Source organism: Mastigoproctus giganteus, chromosome 13, assembly GCF_048544385.1.
Source record: "Mastigoproctus giganteus isolate SK-2022 chromosome 13, ASM4854438v1, whole genome shotgun sequence".
In the NCBI taxonomy this organism is placed as follows: Eukaryota; Metazoa; Arthropoda; class Arachnida; order Uropygi; family Thelyphonidae; genus Mastigoproctus; species Mastigoproctus giganteus.
In genome coordinates, this window is record NC_143587.1 from 27,741,893 (window position 1) to 27,754,599 (window position 12,707).

The window sequence follows — 12,707 nt, forward strand, 5'->3', positions numbered from 1 at the left end:
CGGTCTATAAGAGGATGGGATTTCTGGAGGCTTCGTTGGGGTTTTCAGAATCAGGCGCATGTTAGCTATCTTCCAATCAGAATGGAAGATTTCTGGAGGCTTCGTTGGGGTTTTCAGAATCAGGCGCATGTTAGCTATCTTCCAATCAGAATGGAAGATTCCTGTATGCAGGCAGTGATTGAACAGGTCGAGGATGAGGTATGGAGAAAGCTCCACAGTCTTCCTTATAATCTCTGGTTCGAGTAGGTCTGGTCCTGGACATTTATTATTGCGGAGTCTATGAGTTGCAGTGTGCAGCTCCTCAGTAGTGAAGGGCGGCACTTGAAGTTCTGGACTGTATATACTGTTGTCCTGGCAGAGTTGTTGATTTGTAGCAGGATCCATTGCTGGTTGGATAATTGTATCTAATATGTTATCGATGGATCTGTCCCATGAGGTAGTTATGTTACCTTGAGGGGTTATTGTTGCTGTCATTACCTCCCTTCTTGAGAGTTTGTTGGTTGTGATTTTATAGACTATACCCCAGGGATCGGTGTTTCCAGTTGTGGAAAAAAATTGTTCCCATGATGTTTGCTTTCGTTTCCTGATAGTAGCCGTGTATATATCTCTCTGTATTGCTGGCGGAGAGCCTCTACTTCTGCAGCTGGCCAGGACCGTCGCGTTCGTTGGAAGGCTCTTCTTCTGAAGTTAACCTGCCGCCGGAGTTCTGGGCACCACCCAGGAATGGGTTTCTTCCTAGGAATGGCGCAGTTGCTAGCTTCTTTAATTATATTTGTGACTTTTCTCTGGTAGGCATCAGGATCAGTGGGATGGTAATTATTAACTTGCAGCTGCTGGGCTAAGGAGCGTAGTTTCTCCGCGAAAATGTTCTATTTTGCTCTGGAGATGGCATACCTTTGAAGGGTACATCATGAGTTGGGATTCATTTGAAGAATCTCGTTATCTTGGTTGTTATGGCCCTGGGGTCTGAGGCGGTCCAGGAATCCTGGACAGGCCAACCCACGATGACGTTTGATATATTTCTCGTAGCCAGAGTGATATCAAGGTTGTTCGGCCTGTTTAGAACAGTAAGCTGTGAATTTGCCAGAAGATCTTCAAGTTTTTGGCTGTTCCTACAGTAATGCCTATCAGCAGTAGTGCTGAAGCAGACAGGCGACCTGCAGTTGACGTCAGCACCGATAATAATCTTCTCATTTGGGAGAGTTGTGAGGACGATCTCCAGATACCTCGTGAATGGAAGAATATCAACCCCCCGGCCTGCAATATAATGAGACTATAAAAAAATTTCCCAGGGAGCTAATGATGTGGGCACATGCCGCCCAGGCTGTGCATAAATGGTGGATTTTGGTGACAGTTATGTCAGGATTCCTAGTTGCTATTGCAGCCCAGAAATTTTATAGGTGAGGGGGGTACCCCTGACCTTATTTACATAGGAGTATGGTTCCTGTAAGATCAGAATATCGAAGTTGTCTTCATATGCTTTTATTCTTAGTTGTTCAGCTACTGCTCTGCCCGTTGTGCATTTATTTGGAGTATCTTCAGGACGCTGGTGTTGTATGGGTTAAGACGTTGGACCATAATCAGTCTTTGATTGGTGTAACTCTTCGCCTTTAAATATATCGGACATTAGTTGTCACGGATAGAGTGTTCGTGAGGCATCTTCTGTCCCTTGCAATTTGCAGAGACGGGCAGTTTTTCTTTATTAGGGCACGTATTATTCTCGTGGCCCTTTTGAGCACAATGGCCACAGGTAGCAGCAGCCTGGGTGCAGGTGTGATTGGTGTGCCCAAATCTGCAGCATTTAAACCATTTGGGTACAGCCACCCGCTCCCTGAAGCGCGTGGCTGCCCCACTTTATGAAAACTCTGTCTTGATGAATGATTGTTTACCAAGCAATAGGGGCAATTTCAAAAATCTAGTTTACACTGTTTACATTTCTAGAATTTGTTTGATACTTTGGGGTAATAATTTCCTCCTGGTTGACGTCTGGGAGTGTTCTCCGAATATTTCTTCCGGATAGCTCGTCCCGCACCTGGGTAGGGGTGAGATCTTTGTCAACATCAAAGACAATAATGGAGGATTCTCTTTTCTTTGGTGGCGCAGCTATGAGTCCAAGCATTGGTATCTTCGTGTTGTTCATAATATCAGCAGCTTCTTGGCCAGATTCAGTTTCTCTGATTACCCCCACATTTCGAGTCTTTCTAATTGACTTGATCCTAGTGTTTTGGAAGACTGTGGTCAATTCTGTAATTACTGTCTGTTTTAGTTCCTCACTAGTTTTTTGTAGATTCTGGGTTTGGGCCTGAGAACAACCAAGTGTGGTTCCTTTATGAGAATCTTCTTTCTTGTCATTGGTGCCTTATTTAAGTTATTTGAACTGGGTTTTAAATTCTTCAGCGCATCAGCATAAGAGCAGGAGCGCTGCTGGTTTTTAGATTTCCGCTGTACTTGGTAAGCCTCTAATTTGGCCTGAGCCTTCTCGTTTTCAATGTGGGAATTTAGTAAAATGATTTCCAGATTTGAATTATTTCTCCTCTGAGAGAAGTGGTAATTTGATTATCCGATTTGGCCTTGAAGTTCTGGACTGTATATACTGTTGTCCTGGCAGAGTTGTTGATTTGTAGCAGGATCCATTGCTGGTTGGATAATTGTATCTAATATGTTATCGATGGATCTGTCCCATGAGGTAGTTATGTTACCTTGAGGGGTTATTGTTGCTGTCATTACCTCCCTTCTTGAGAGTTTGTTGGTTGTGATTTTATAGACTATACCCCAGGGATCGGTGTTTCCAGTTGTGGAAAAAAATTGTTCCCATGATGTTTGCTTTCGTTTCCTGATAGTAGCCGTGTATATATCTCTCTGTATTGCTGGCGGAGAGCCTCTATTTCTGCAGCTGGCCAGGACCGTCGCGTTCGTTGGAAGGCTCTTCTTCTGAAGTTAACCTGCCGCCGGAGTTCTGGGCACCACCCAGGAATGGGTTTCTTCCTAGGAATGGCGCAGTTGCTAGCTTCTTTAATTATATTTGTGACTTTTCTCTGGTAGGCATCAGGATCAGTGGGATGGTAATTATTAACTTGCAGCTGCTGGGCTAAGGAGCGTAGTTTCTCCGCGAAAATGTTCTATTTTGCTCTGGAGATGGCATACCTTTGAAGGGTACATCATGAGTTGGGATTCATTTGAAGAATCTCGTTATCTTGGTTGTTATGGCCCTGGGGTCTGAGGCGGTCCAGGAATCCTGGACAGGCCAACCCACGATGACGTTTGATATATTTCTCGTAGCCAGAGTGATATCAAGGTTGTTCGGCCTGTTTAGAACAGTAAGCTGTGAATTTGCCAGAAGATCTTCAAGTTTTTGGCTGTTCCTACAGTAATGCCTATCAGCAGTAGTGCTGAAGCAGACAGGCGACCTGCAGTTGACGTCAGCACCGATAATAATCTTCTCATTTGGGAGAGTTGTGAGGACGATCTCCAGATACCTCGTGAATGGAAGAATATCAACCCCCCGGCCTGCAATATAATGAGACTATAAAAAAATTTCCCAGGGAGCTAATGATGTGGGCACATGCCGCCCAGGCTGTGCATAAATGGGGGATTTTGGTGACAGTTATGTCAGGATTCCTAGTTGCTATTGCAGCCCAGAAATTTTATAGGTGAGGGGGGTACCCCTGACCTTATTTACATAGGAGTATGGTTCCTGTAAGATCAGAATATCGAAGTTGTCTTCATATGCTTTTATTCTTAGTTGTTCAGCTACTGCTTTTGCCCGTTGTGCATTTATTTGGAGTATCTTCAGGACGCTGGTGTTGTATGGGTTAAGACGTTGGACCATAATCAGTCTTTGATTGGTGTAACTCTTCGCCTTTAAATATATCGGACATTAGTTGTCACGGATAGAGTGTTCGTGAGGCATCTTCTGTCCCTTGCAATTTGCAGAGACGGGCAGTTTTTCTTTATTAGGGCACGTATTATTCTCGTGGCCCTTTTGAGCACAATGGCCACAGGTAGCAGCAGCCTGGGTGCAGGTGTGATTGGTGTGCCCAAATCTGCAGCATTTAAACCATTTGGGTACAGCCACCCGCTCCCTGAAGCGCGTGGCTGCCCCACTTTATGAAAACTCTGTCTTGATGAATGATTGTTTACCAAGCAATAGGGGCAATTTCAAAAATCTAGTTTACACTGTTTACATTTCTAGAATTTGTTTGATACTTTGGGGTAATAATTTCCTCCTGGTTGACGTCTGGGAGTGTTCTCCGAATATTTCTTCCGGATAGCTCGTCCCGCACCTGGGTAGGGGTGAGATCTTTGTCAACATCAAAGACAATAATGGAGGATTCTCTTTTCTTTGGTGGCGCAGCTATGAGTCCAAGCATTGGTATCTTCGTGTTGTTCATAATATCAGCAGCTTCTTGGCCAGATTCAGTTTCTCTGATTACCCCCACATTTCGAGTCTTTCTAATTGACTTGATCCTAGTGTTTTGGAAGACTGTGGTCAATTCTGTAATTACTGTCTGTTTTAGTTCCTCACTAGTTTTTTGTAGATTCTGGGTTTGGGCCTGAGAACAACCAAGTGTGGTTCCTTTATGAGAATCTTCTTTCTTGTCATTGGTGCCTTATTTAAGTTATTTGAACTGGGTTTTAAATTCTTCAGCGCATCAGCATAAGAGCAGGAGCGCTGCTGGTTTTTAGATTTCCGCTGTACTTGGTAAGCCTCTAATTTGGCCTGAGCCTTCTCGTTTTCAATGTGGGAATTTAGTAAAATGATTTCCAGATTTGAATTATTTCTCCTCTGAGAGAAGTGGTAATTTGATTATCCGATTTGGCCATTAGTGTTTCTATCTCTGACCTGAGGGCCAAAATTTGATCCATAATGGATCAATCGGGGAGGGTGGACATATCAGGTAAATTGGCCTCTATTGATTGGGTTGTCTCTGGTTGTGGTGGTTCATTATAGCCCTTAGTATCATTCTTAAGGACATTAGAATATGTAGCGTCTGTATCAATGCGCGCTCGAAAGGTAGGTTTGCAGGGCTGATTAGTCTCTTCTACTTGTTGGATAGAGTCATTCTCGTGCTGTTCGAGTATTTTTTCCTTGGATATTTGAAGAACAGGTCTGTTCTGTTTTTTCCTTGCCATAGTATATTTAATGTGTGTTTGGGGGAAAAGCAGTGATTCCCTTTTTTTAAGTTCTTCATCCGAAGGTCCCAGTTCAGCGGCCTTCAACAGCACGACTACGGGGTTCCACAGTTTGTTCTTCTCCTCAGACATATTGCCTATCTGTTTCAATATGTCCAACGAAAAAAAAAAAAAATTTAAGCAGCAAAGTCCGCTGTGTATCCTCCAATCAATCTGATTTGCTCTAGCAGCAGCACTCAATTTATTTCCGAACACGAGTCACCGCAGTAATAACACTAACCGATGCAATATGGCGGCCATAAGTGTCTTTGTTCTTTCATATTTCCATTACTCGAGTTCATTCGCGGAAGTAAGCAAAGTATCTTATAGTACAGGTACAATGCAAATCACACAAGGAGGATCCCCTCCCCATAAGGTATGTTCGTGTCAGACGGCACCTGGGATTTCTCCCATCTCCGCGTGTTTCACTGTATCGAGGACAGTTCACTGTCAAGCCAGAGATTGGAAAGTGTGTGGGCCGTGTCTGTGCAGTGTGATTTGTTGTGCCCATTGTTTATCCGGCTTACTGGCCGCCAGGCCCCTACGTTGCCCATACCCTGCCACGTGGAGGCTAGCCGGGTGTATCCAGTATCACAACAAATTGCTCTGGCAGGTCCAGCCACCTAGTTTCCTGGGATTTCAGTGGCTAGGTCCTATTTAAAAAAAAAAAAAAAAAAAAATTGCGTTTGGCTTTAATGCTTAATGGGGTTGCTATTAGGTAATCGCTTAATGGGGTTGCTGTTAGGTAATCGCTGGTTGGGGTTGACCCCATCACAGGGGAGTAAACATAACAAATAATAAACATAAGTTGCAGCACATTTAAAATCCGACAATCGAAGGACGCACCATATGAATAATAATAATAATAATATGGAGTCGCAGACTACATGAATTCTCAGAATCATCTTAAAAAAAAAAAGAATAGGGCCGTATGCTACCCCTCTTTGAAGACTGGCGCCATCTTGTGGATAATTTAAAAATTAATAATTAATTACGAAATATAGTACTGTATCTATATTATTAATTAACAATTATTAATTTTAAATATATATATATTAATAAATATTTGTATAATAATTCACTCCCCCCCCCCTAAAAGTTTCATAAAAAGACTGTCACACATGAACTGTTCTGATAGCAAACACAATTGATAAGTTAAATAAATTTAAGGAGGAACTGGACAGGCGGGAATTGTGTGATTTTTTTTTTTTTTTTTGGCTGATGCTGCATAAGATCATAGACTTGCGTCACATGTTACTACTACACTGACACACTCTTCTCTCCATCTCCTCCTTTTTTATATCACTTGTTTCAAATCGGACCGGGTGGGTAAAGTGCCTACCTAGCAACCCAAAGTTCGCAGGTTCGAATCCCTCCTCGGTTTGAAGTACTACAAAAACTTTGGGAGGTGCATTATGGCCACAGAATCCCTTCGGCAAATAACTACAGCGGAAAAAAATTTTTTTAGAAATTTTCCATTTAGTAGGACCTGGATAGATTAATTGAATTTTTAAACCATTAATATTAGCAATTTTTACTGGATAGTTTAATGTATTAAACTTATTCCGATCAAATAATAGTGTATTTTATGCCGCTAGATTATTTTATAAGCCTTAGACGATTTGAAGATTCTCTAATACACTTAAATTATTATTAAGTTTTCCATAAATGCTATATAAGATTTGAGCGATTTCATCATATCTTCTAAGTTATTAAGGTTATTATAATCATATATAGTTTTTACCAAACTACAAGACAAGTTACCGGTGTGTTTTCTCGATATTATTCGGGTTATTTCGAGCACGAAATTATGCAGCTTGAGATAATATAGGATGTTATGAAATTTCGACGTTATATTCCAAAAATATTTCCTACGTTAAAATTCAAATTTCATATTTTTATTAACCTACTTAGTTGAGTAGCGTGCCTGCCCAAACAATGTGATTACCCCTGAGTTGATATTGTTATTTGCGTGGGACGGCTCCAAAAAATAGTACTGTATTCTTAATTGTACGCTATCATGAAATAGTTTTTTTTAACATCGTGTATTTTATGCAAAGAGCTTCCTCTCGTGACCTGTAAAGAAAAGTAAAACAGTATTTTTCAGTCGCAGGACGTCTTAGCTGTATGTATAGCCATTACCTGATATGAAGCAGTGTAGGCAGTCCCATAATGAGGATTTCCAAACTCCAGTTCTTATTAATGCATTGTTAGGAGAAATTATTTCTCTAAAAATTAATAACAGTATTGATATTAATGCTATATTAAGAGAAATTATTTCTCTTAAATCGCGATATAAGAAACGAATGTGCTTATATTCTGAATAAGTAAAAACCCACTCAAAACGAGCTTCCTCCCTACATAATAAATAAATAAATTTTCTGTTTATACTCCGGGACGACCAAACGGTCAGAGCAGTTCAAAAGATAGACAGATTATAAGAAACAGCACCGTATTCAGCAGTCACGGGCTTGAACCTCGGTCAGTCAAGGCACGTGTACTTATGCACCCGCGCGCCTGACCACTAGGCTACATCCCTTTTCATAAAGAGATGGAACGGTCTTCCATCTCTTCCATGACAAGTTTCACCACCAAAAAGTGGCAAACTAAGTCATTGTCACACTCAGGATGAAACTCCACCACTCTTCGTCGTGGTTGAGTTCGCTGCGAGTTTACAAAACAGAAATAAAAACTTTACCTTCACAACGAGTTGCCCTGGTATTGCACTACATGTAAACAAATCAATGGCCAAAAGAATAAATTATTATTATTATTATTATTATTATTATTATTATTGTGCAAGGAAGCCTGAGGCTTATGCTTCACCAGCCAAAAAAAAAAAAAAAAAAAAAAAAAATCTTCTATTACCCTGAGCGAGAGAGAAAGACAGAAAGTAAAAAGGAATCACCAAGAAATCACCTTTTAAGGGCACAAAAGGTGATACACGTTGGCACTAATGATATCAAGAGTAGGAGACCGGCAGAATTGCTTAACAAGTACAGGTCACTGTTGAAAAAAAGCCGAGAATTAGGGTTGAATTTGAAAGTGTCTGCAATTCTGCCCAGACACAATAGGAGGGAGTATATGATGAGAGCCTTGTCGATCAATTCGGCCCTGGAAAGATTGTGCAAGGCTCAAGGGGTAGAATTTTTTTCAGCTTGGACTGTACTTGTTAACAGGAGAGACTGCTTCTACAGGATGGGATACACTTAAATAGAAAGGGTGCAAGAATATTTGCTGATGCTATCGAGGCAGTGTTAGGTGGGTCGGAAAACTGCTAGATTGGGGGGGATACAAGGACTAATAGATTAACATTAGCCACTGGCAGAGGTGAAAGTGATTCTTCCACTGCTTCTATTGGAATGAACAGAAGCCTGAAAAACAAGATGCAGGATATTTCAGAGACTGCTGGGAGTCATTGCGGTACAAGTAAACACATGGGTTGTGTTAGGGTAGCTAAGAATAGAAACAGGTGCAGGTATACTTGCGTGTACACCAAAGCTAGGAGTTTGGTAAATAAATTTGATGAATTTGAGGTATTGCTCAAAACATCAAAGGTAGATATTGTTGGAATATCAGAGACGTGGTGTCACACAGATATAAGGGATGCAGAACTGGAATTTGGGGAGTACGACGTCTACAGAAAGGATAGATTGGATAAGAAGGGAGGAGGGGTTATGCTATTAGTTAAGAAATACATAAAATCTAAGGAAGTGAATCCAGTCGACACATCGCTGGACAGTGCAGTGTCGAGTCAGTTTGGTGTGACATAAGCATTGGGAGATCAAAATTGAGAGTAGGAGTGTGCTATAGGCCTAATGACTCTGATGAGTATAATAAGAAACTGTACAGGGAAATAGAGTGGGCCAGTAAATCAGAGAGTCTTATAATGGGAGATTTTAATTTCCCAGATATTGACTGAAATTTGGGGGCTGGTCACTCATACACTAGGAAGGCTTTTGTGGATTTATTGGATAATTGTTTTCTACATCAGCATGTTCGGGAGGCAACTGGAGGGAGGAATACTCTTAATTTGATTATCAGCAGTGATTCTTCATGCATTAAGAATCTGCAGATAAATGAACCACTAGGTGGCAGTGATCACAGTGTGCTGAAGTGGGATTTACTCAAAGAGGTAACTACCATTAGGGGTAAAGGGAAGGGTTATTGCTTCCGTAAAGGCGACTACGATGGACTGAGACAGTATTTAAATTCTATACAGTGGGACCAACTGATGATGTTACCAACAGCAAATTCAAAATGGGAAGCATTCAAAGAACTTATCTTGGAAGCTACTAGGCTTTATATACCAACTAAGAAATATTGTTCAAGGTTTAGGCCACAATGGATGTCAGATGAACTAATGAGGCATATGGCAGAGAAGAAAAATGCATGGGATACTTACAAATTAACACGTGACACAGAAGCCTATGATAGATACAAGTTGATATGCAACCAAGTTACAAAGGAGGTTAGGCAGGCGAAGGCAGATTACGGGAAATCTTTGGCAAGGGATGCAAAGAAAAACAGCAAAGAGTTCTTTACTTATGTAAACTCTAGAAGGAAGGGGATGAATCAGATTGGTCCACTTGAGATCGATGGGTCAACTGTTGATGATCCTGCTCAGGTAGCTAACAAACTAAATGAATATTTTGCATCGACATTCACACATGAGGAGTTATTCAGCGAGGGGAATGCCAGAGGTGTATTCAACTCTAGCAGTAAGCTACAGAATCTTGAAATGACTGGGAGTAAAGTGGAGGAGAAACTGTTGAAGATAAACACAAAAAGGCACCCGGGGTGGATGGGATCTATCCAGTTATATTAAAGGAGGCAGCAGAGGAATTAAGCAAACCTTTAGCCATAATTATGAGAGCTTCCTTGGACTCAGGGGAAGTACCCACAGACTGGAGATGTGCAAATGTGACCCCAATTCACAAAGGAGGATCAAAGGCTGACACAAGTAATTATAGACCTGTGAGCTTAACTTCTGTTCCAGGAAAATTAATGGAGTCACTGGTTAAAGAAGCACTGCAGGATCATTTATACAAGACATCAGTTATAGCTCGGAGACAGCATGGTTTTGTTAAGGGGAAGTCTTGCCTGACCAATTTGATTGGATACTATGATGCAGTCACAAAAGAACTGGATGCAGGGAATAACTTTGATATTATATACTTGGATCTTAGAAAGGCTTTTGATACTGTTGCACATGGAAGACTGCTGCACAAATTAGAGCAGTGTGACATTGGAGGCAAATTGCTGCCTTTGGATAAAGGGGTGGCTGAGGGGGAGAAGACAGAGAGTGGTAATCAATGGACGCTGCTCGTCGTGGACTAATGTTATTAGTGGAGTCCCTCAGGGCTCAGTGTTGGGTCTATTATTGTTTTCTGTATTTATAAATGATATTGATGATGGTATATCAAGCTTAATGTCGAAGTTTGCAGACGATACAAAGGTAGGCAGTGTTGTCAAGGACACTACTGACACTATGCTGCTGCAACAGGATCTGGAAAGGTTGAGCAGATGGGCTGAGAGGTTGCAAATGAAATTTAACATTGACAAATGTGAAGTACTACACATGGGAAACAGTAACCCCAGAGCAACGTATCAACTCTGTATTACTACACTGACAGTGGTAGAGAATGAAAGGGACCTGGGGGTGGTTGTGCAGGCAGATATGAAGTTCTCTGAGCAGTGCAGACGGGCTGCAAGAGTAGCTCATGGTGTATTGTCAAATATATATAGGAATTTTTCTAGGAGGGATAATCAGGTGATTATTCCCTTGTATAAGGCAATGGTCAGGGCACACGTAGAGTACTGTATACAGGTCTGGAGGCATCATTTCAAGAAGGATGTAGAGCTGCTGGAACGAGTACAGAGAAGGGCAACAAGATTAGTGAATTGAACAAAGTGGTGCTCTTACGAAGAAAGGCTTAAGTTTTGCAAATTACAGTGTCTGGAGACTAGGCACCAGCGGGTGATCTGATAGAGGTGATCTGATAAAGCCTTGAATGGTTTGAGCATGCTCAATGCTGATGGGATTCTTCCTCTAGCTCAGAATAATCACCTGAGAGGGCATAAATTCAAATTGAGGAAAGACAGATGTAGGATATACGTGAGGAAATTTACCTTTAGCCAGCGGGTGGTTGGTTGGTGGAACAGACTTCCATCCCTTGTTGTGGAAGTTGATAGCCTAAATAAGTTTCAGGCTCAGCTGGACAGGTATTTCGAACGAACAGAGGGGTGAAGTGGAAGTGTTTTTTTTTTTTTTTTTGGCTGATGGTGCATAAGCTTGCTTTCTTGCATCAAATGCCTCTACTAATGCTAATGCTAATGCCAAAGAGAAGAATGATATTCCTGTGTTTGCCAAGCCCATACTCACCAGCTGTGAGCCCCTGGGGGAAGAATTAATCTTTATCTTTTGGAATAAGTTTGTTTAAAAAAAGGAAATTTAAAATGTTAAAAATTATAAATTAACCGACACAATAAAATTTGTCTTCACAGCGAGCTGCCTTGGTATTGCACTACTTAAAAACAAATCAATATTTATCTTTTGGATTAGCTTGTTTTAAAAAAGGGATTTTAAAATTCAAATTAATGAATTAACTGATGCTATTTGATTTTCTTGAAATTATATAAAGCTAGAAGAGTCATCTTGCTCCTTCGTATTTTTTGTGGGTAGCAGAATTGAAACTAATGCAATGGGCTTAGTCCTCCCAGAAGAACAAACTTTGCCTTCACAAATTCCATTGGTAACTATTATCAGACAAAATGGATTTACAAAAGATTAATCCTAAATTTATTTTAAAGATGAGACTATTATGATAGACTGTTTCAGGATTTTCTGGTATTATTATAGCCTGTTTCAGGACTTTCTGGTCCTTCATTAGATATCAGGTGAACATTAGGCATAATAATTAGACAAAATACAAGGAATGTTTGCAATAACACTTAAAAAATGCTTGTGTTAACATCGGCAATAAAGCTGTCCGAAGTCTCTCAGTAACAAAAATTTTTGGAGTGTGCTTTTCTGTGTTATATATTTTTATTTTTATATTTCACGTAATTTTCGGCACCTTTTTCCAAAATTTATAAATACATGTAATTAAAGGTTATGTAATCTGTACTAAGGTTTATCACAGGTGACGTTTCAGCATTCTTACAAAATCCTATCTTCAAACTAAATGTAGTTCAGGCTCAGGGGCTCATATCTGGGAGTATGGGCATGGCAAAACCACGATCCTTTGCTGGATATCATCATTCTTCTCTTTCTTGGTGATTCCCTTCTACTTGTGACTCTCTCTCTCAAGATAACTCGAGAATTTTTTTTTTTTTTTTTTTTTGGCTGGTGCAGCATAAGCCTCAGGCTTCCTTGCACCATATGAATAAAGTGTGGAGTGTGTTTAGTGTCAAACGGCACCAGGGGTTTCCCCCATCTCCGCGTAGTATACATTGTGGGTGTGAAACAGAACACTGTCAAAGCCAGAGGTTTAAAGTGCATGGATTTTGTATATGTGTAGTGTCGTGTACCG

At 40.8% G+C, this 12,707-nt stretch overlaps 1 pseudogene; it reads right to left on the reverse strand.

Moving 5' to 3' along the window:
• Positions 1-7,692: 7,692 nt before the first annotated feature.
• LOC150075883 (small nucleolar RNA U3) lies at positions 7,693-7,873 on the reverse strand (annotated as a pseudogene).
• Positions 7,874-12,707: the final 4,834 nt, after the last annotated feature.